This window comes from Acanthochromis polyacanthus, chromosome 11 (genome assembly GCF_021347895.1).
Source record: "Acanthochromis polyacanthus isolate Apoly-LR-REF ecotype Palm Island chromosome 11, KAUST_Apoly_ChrSc, whole genome shotgun sequence".
NCBI classification, from domain to species: Eukaryota; Metazoa; Chordata; class Actinopteri; family Pomacentridae; genus Acanthochromis; species Acanthochromis polyacanthus.
The window spans coordinates 7,076,514-7,083,562 of record NC_067123.1 but is presented as its reverse complement, the minus strand read 5'-3'; the positions used below and the strand labels follow the sequence as shown (position 1 = coordinate 7,083,562).

At 38.0% G+C, this 7,049-nt stretch overlaps 1 protein-coding gene across 4 annotated transcripts in view; it reads left to right on the top strand.

Annotated features, from left to right (window-relative positions):
- LOC127536016 (integrator complex subunit 8-like) overlaps positions 1-3,132 on the top strand; it is a 91,756-nt gene extending 88,624 nt beyond the window's left edge. For all 4 annotated transcript variants that reach the window (XR_007944999.1, XR_007944998.1, XR_007945000.1 and 1 more), the window contains exon 13: positions 2,775-3,132. The gene's annotated coding sequence lies outside the window, so the exon portion shown is untranslated. The remainder of the gene's footprint in view (positions 1-2,774) is intronic.
- Positions 3,133-7,049: the final 3,917 nt, after the last annotated feature.

The following is a 7,049-nucleotide window of genomic DNA, read 5'->3' as shown; positions in this document are numbered from 1 at the left end:
ACTGCAGTCAGACTGTAGACTTAGAAAAGTCTGTTTATGTTGTTCAGAAAGCCGTGCACTGCTTGTTTCTTCAGAGCTTTAAACTGGAACAATCTTCCTCATGCAATTTAAAAGTTCCCCCTCCACTGACATTTGTAGGACAAATCTCAAGACATGCATGTTTTCAATGGCTTTTGGTAGTTTTTAATGTTCTTAAATTGAAGTATTTTATATTTATTTTATCCTAGAATTTGATCTTACAAGTTGCGATCTTGTTTTGCCTTGTTTTAGTATTTTGTAGTTTTGTTTTCTTTCATAAAATTTTCAGATTTTATAATTACTCCGCCAAGGAAGATAGTGGAGTTACGATGATTAGTGTACGTTTGTCCGTCCGTCTGTCTGTCTGTCAGCAACATTACTCAAAAACAGACTCATGAATTTGGATGAAATTTTCAGGGAAGGTCAGAAATGACACAAGGACCAATTTTATCAGTGATGCAGCTTATAGTCTGGATCCACAGATTTGTTAAATATTTTTGTATCATTGCCAGATAGCGGCACGGCGTCACTGTAACCATGACAACCAGTGAACACTACGTCAGCTGCCTGCTGATGATCACATGATTGTGATTCTACTACAAATCCACCACTGAGGACTTATCAGGACGTATCCATCAGAAATGATACAAAGAACAACTGATTAAATTGTGGGGGTGTTTCTGAGTCCCATTAATTCCCGCCGCCCGCTACATATTTAGATCACGTGATTCCGTATCCGTACATAACGTACACATGGAGAACACACGTCTGTGCTCAGAGCAAGGTCATTTAGTTTGTGGGTACATCTACACTACCAGTCAGAAGTTTGAACACACCCTCTCATTCAGTGCTTTTTGTTTATTTGTATAATTTCCTACATTGTAGATGAATACTGAATATTTACACTTATTTATTTACAATATATTTCCATCTGTTTTCTTTCATAGTTTTGATGTCTTCAGTATTAATCTACAAAGTATAAAATAATTCAGTTCAAATCATTGAATGAGAAGGTGTCTCCAAACTTTAGTGTAGATTAAATGTCCACATTCTATGATGCTGTGATTTCTGATCATCAATAACTAACAAATGCTGCATTTGTAACCATGCCATATGAGGGAATGAAGAGCCTTGGCTAGTACTGCGCTCTGAGGGCTTTTCTGGTTTTTCATGTCGTCTTCCTATTGCACATTTTTTTGTTGCTGTCTGACTGATGACATTTGCAGCACTGAGAGTGTTTTAAATATGTTCTACAAGTACATTTGATTTGATAAATGTGTACTAATTTGCTCAGAGATGAACCTTTTATTTAGTTTCCAATAATATCCTCCAGTGTTGCTTCTGTCTCTCCACACAAACTCCTGTTAGAAGTCTTTATATCATTCTGCAAACATAAGTCTCTCCATGTTTAGCTCTTATTTGATGAATAAACTGAGCCTCATGCATGTAACTGCAGACTTCTGAGTTTGAAATTCATATTTTGCACTAAGCAGTAAATGGCTTTGTTAGAAACTCATTTATAACATCCTGTGCACTGTATTGTGTAATAATTGTATATAACTGTACACTGTGATGTGTGTCTGTGTAGGGAGTCCGGTCTGGATGAAGTTTGTCATCAACTTTGTGTCTGTAACGCCGTGAGAGACGCTCTGGAAGGAGAAATCCTCAGCATTCGTTTCCAGCAGCTGCTCCTCAAGCCTAGTAAACGGATCGTGGACTTCATCTTAGAGGTAATGAAGCTCAAATGATCTTAAATGTTTTAATTACAGAGTCTGTACGATCCCATAAAGGATGAGACTGATGGTGTCAGAATTAACTGTTTTACTTCAGTAGATTTTACTAAATCAAGACTGGATTTGATCATTGAAGACACTTTTTCTAGTAGTTAAAGTCAGAGAACCATTAGGAGAAGGAATCAAACTCTTATTCAAGTAGAAGTTTTTATACCACCCTAGAAATACTCCACTACTAAGTCCTGCATTCAAATTTTGTATAATATGAATTACTTGTCATCTTTTTGTATTTTATCTTTTATCACTTGTAAAATGTTTTGTTTTGTACTTCCTATTTTGGTTGGTGTTTCTTTTTTATTTTTCAACTCCCAAGAGGCCCTGCACAAGATTTCCTCTGTGCCTAGACCGTCTATTTTGTGAAGTAAATAAAAATCTTGAACTTTGACACAGCTCATTACATTGATTATGAACATTACATATTACACACTTTACTGCCGCCTTTGCGTTGCTGATTAGATTATAAACGGCATTTTGTTGTCTGACTACTCTGTGTAGTATCGATGAAGCCGAATCCTCAGAAAGCTCCACCAATGTTTCATTGATCACGGGCGTCTTTTGTCTTTTCCAGGTGGTCTACGATAAAGGAGAGATCTACTCGTTCTCCAAGCACGGACGTTTTTGCCACGAGATAAAGATGAACTACTCTCCGTACACGAACTACTTCACCCGAGTCTTCTGGAATCGCTCGTATCACGTCTACAAAGTGAACTCCATCATCTCCTTCCAGTACTGACGGCAGATCGGACTCCTCTCGTATTTAAGATCTCATCCACAGTTGGACACTCTGGGCTTCTGCAAGCGTCTCGTCACTGTTACGTCGAAGCCGCACGTTCAGCAGGGATCGGCTGAGGACGCCGCACCGACCTCCACGTGTCGAAGTCGAAACACGCCATATTAATCACTGTACTGTACTTTTATAAGCCATGCGTTACTGTCAATGTTACTGTGAGGCATTTAATGAAGGGGGGATGGATGAGAGTCGTCTGTGGTCACTTTGTGCAGAAGCTGCTCAGATTTAAACAAACAGCGGTCGTATTTTCAGTCATCTATATCTCAACAATTGTCATGAAATTTACTACAAATAGCACCCGAAGGAGTTCCATTATCTGCTCACATTTCCTCCAGAGTGGTTGACATTTGTATTAAAATGTCTTTTTTTTTGGCCTTTAGTGAACAGTTAGAGGAAAAACAAACGGAAGCTGTGGGGAAAGAGATGATCTGGACTGGCTGAGAATTAAAACTTCTGATTGGGTTCTGTAAAGCGTCTTGAGACGAGTTGACTGTAATTGACGCTATATAAATAAAACTGAATTGAATTGAATTGAATTGATTAGGAACCCAAAAAGACATGGGTCATCGGGTCGCCTTATGGTGAAACATTATGACAAATATTGAACAGATAGCCATGAAACTTTTGCACACGCATTTGCATTGACGAGCCATAACATTAAAACCACCGAAATAACATTTATTCTTCATTCTGACATGTCGGGGCAAAGATACAGGATCTCTGGTGGCATCAGGAAGCTAGCAGATCTTTTTGGTCAAGTGGCTTACAGCAGACAATTTCACGATTTATTCAATGCTTTTATTCATGTTTTATTTATGTGCTACCATAATTCCACAAGGGTTTTCTAATCATCAATGAGCCTTTCAACACCATTAGCTAACACAATGTAGCATTAGAACACAGGAGTGAAGGTTGCTGGAAATGTTCCTCTGTACCCCTATGGAGATATTCCATTAAAAATCAGCCGTTTACAGCGAGAATAGTCATTTACCACATTAACAATGTCTACACTGGATTGATCATTCATTTGATGTTATCTTCATTGATAAAACTGCTTTTCTTTCAAAAATAAGGACATTTCTAAGTGACCCCAAACTTTTGAACAGTGATCAGTGGTACATGTCAGAATAGCTTCCAGATAAATACCAGGACTCAAGGTTTCCTAGCAGAACATTATGTTGTTATGGAAAAAAATAAACATTGCACACTTTGTCAATGGGTTTTAATGATGTGGCTGATCGGTGTTGATCTCCTTCAGGATAAATTCTAATCGCTGCAGTGATGCCGTAGTATTTTTAAATTTAGTTTTATGTTATACAAACATCCTTTCAGCTGGACTGAATGTTTTGTGCTAAGTAGCAAATGCTAACATGCTAAATTTGAGGTGGTGGAACATGTGGCAGCCAAACTTTTGCAAATTGTGAGGATGTTAGCATTTAGCTCACAATGCAGCGTCGTGGAGCCTCTAGCGTGGCTCTGGAATATTTATGCAGTTATCTCAACATGACAGATTAACTTATGACTTTAACGGATCATTGTCATTGTGGTCTGTTCCTGTTTTTACGCTCACTGGCCTCTTTATTTGGCTATCTAATACAACCCAATAAAAAAACAGGGCTAGAAGTTCTACTTTTTTGAAACTGCAACATTTTTTGTTGACTTTGGCAAAAAAGATGATCAACTTTATGTTGCTTATTGAGTATTTAGTTGGTGGTAGTGCTGTGCTGGACTGCATTATTTTGTCCATCCCATTAACATACATGAAGAGTAAAGTACACGTGAAACAACCATGATAGATTAAAAAAGGTCAGAAACTGAAAATGGAGAAGCAAAAAGTTCAATTTATAGCAAAGCCATCGGGTCATTCCAGGCCTGAAGGACTTTTGGGCTTCAAAATTTTTAAAAAATTAACCTTCTGTTTTACAATTTTCTGCTACATATTCATCATAATAGGTCATAAACTATGGAAGGCTTGATTAGCTCAGCTTACACATCAATGGAACCATTTTTATTCCATGTTTTATGTGTTGTTTGCTAACCCTACTCTCATCACAGTAGTAGGGTTGCTAATCCATGCTAATGTTAGCTTTTTCTCAGCAGTAGAAGCTAGATATTTAGCTAGCTGTTACTGCTGACCAAGAGGACAAACTGACTGATGGAAAAAAGTAAAACAATTAGTCTGATCCTGATGATATGCGGTAGAGTGAGACATTCAATCATGGCTGCCAATGTGATGGAAACATGAAAAATAGAAGGGAGGCCACAGCTTTGCTCTACACATTCTTTAGGAAATCTGTTTGATGATGTTAATTCCAGTGTATCATGTGATTCACGGTTTTCTTCTACCACCTGAAAAAGGTTCTGCTAACAGGGTTGTTGTGGGACACATGCATAATAATTATCATTTGAAATATTATGTTGATGCAATAAAATGTTCCCACAATTACAAGAGACATCAATGAAAAAAATAATCCCCAAAAAGAAAAATGTTTGTTCATTTCTATTCATCTGCATTTTTCATCTGTCTGACATCAGGAAGATTTTCAGGAAACTTTCCTCCCAACAAGCTCAATGAGTCTCATTTTCCTTCACTGTTTACCAAAACTTCTTATGCGCTGACATCACTCCTGTGTATCTTCTTCACTGCAGACCATAGACCGTATGCTGCAGACAGACTTTAGGTTCATTACTACCCCCTACTGGGCTGGAGTGTTCATCAGTGTTACTGGTGTGCCACAAATTAGGGAACTGAGAACGGTGCGATTAAATGTGCTGTAATTACTTCATCGAAATTAACGAGTTAAAGACCCAGCCCTAGTTAAAATATTCAAATCCAAACCACTTAAACTGCATTTAAGTAAAGTAATTGGGTACATTTACTAAGATACTTTACACAACTCCTTCTGCGGCTGGTCAATAGAGGGCGCTCGGGCGCCGCCCCCCCCCCCCCCTGGTGTTTTTGATTTTTCATTTTTAAAATAAATATATTTTTTAAAATAAACAATAATCAGTTATTTTAGCACCATGTGTGTTTAAATTCGCAATTACATGTCATGTACAAAATATTTAATAGAATTTTCGGAGAAAATAGGGACAAGGTACGTTTTATCCGTTTGATTCCCGGCTATAAAACACACAAGCAGAAACAAAAAATCAAGCCGTTTTTTCGTTTTTTCTTTTTGAACAAAAAAACAAAAAAAACAGGAAACGGTTCGTTTTTTCGTTTTTTCGTTTTCACCCCCAAAATGAAAATACGACTCCATATTCCGTTTCATTGGTGGGCGGGGCTTCGGAGCCTGCCAGTGCACAATAAAGCTCTTGCGCTGGCATTCACAGACAGACTGACTTTCATTGTATTGCCTGCCCCCACTGCACTTCCCCTAACTCTAAATCAAAGCAAGTCGTGTACACAGTAATGACAGTCATAACCAGTGGTGTAGTCTAGTTTTTTCTACTGGGTATACTCCAACCTCATAAACCAAAGCCAGGTCAGGTTCTCATATATGTGCGCGTGCACTCACACACACACACACACCAGCAGCAGCAGCAGCTCCTTTATTTCAAACTACCAATTAGATACTTATAGACATTATAGCGTCAGCAGCTCCTCCTCCTGCCATCAGGTAGAGCTGATGTTTCCTCTTCATCAGGTAGAGCTGATGTTTCCTCTCCATCAGGTAGACCTGATGTTTCCTCTTCATCAGGCTCCCTTTCCTAAACTTTAACCTTATCTCCAGCTGTAGTGTTCCCTAAAGTGGCAGTATTCACAGGACAAGCAACAGGCTTATTAAAACACTGAAATAGTTTCATTCAGCTTTGCTTTCTTTTCTTATTTTTTCTCCACTGACTGATGTTGGGTCATTAGAAGTTCTAGACTCATGTCCCTCTTCTTCTAAGCCAGGGGTATTCAGCTAAAATTCAGAGAGGTCCAGTCAGCAAAGGTCCAGAACATCATAATGTCTAACTTGAGTTACTGTGATATATGCTGATGTAACCTGGTAGTTTTATTAGAGTCTGCCTGTAATCAAAAACTGACCGTCAAATAAATTCAGTACGGTTCAAAAACATTTTGACATTTATTAATAAATAACTTATATGTAACTGTATATCTTAGAATAAAGTGCAGAACTTAAAAAAGCATGACTGAACAACCTGAATCAACTTCTATACATCTTTAACAATAATTAAATCTCATAAATGTAAACATTTGAACACTTTTACATTTTTGTCTGTCTCATATCACTCCCCTAATATCTCTGCAGCTTAATGGGAGAACTGAGCTGCTGCTTGTTTGAGCCGTTCTCAAAACATATTTTGATTATGTTCATAGTTGAGAAAGCTGCCTTACAGCTGTTTGCTGAGCCAAACATGGTCCAGGGTAACTGAGCTGAAGGATGCAGAATCAGTCAGTAAGTACACAACATTCTGTTTTTCCATTTAAACCTTTG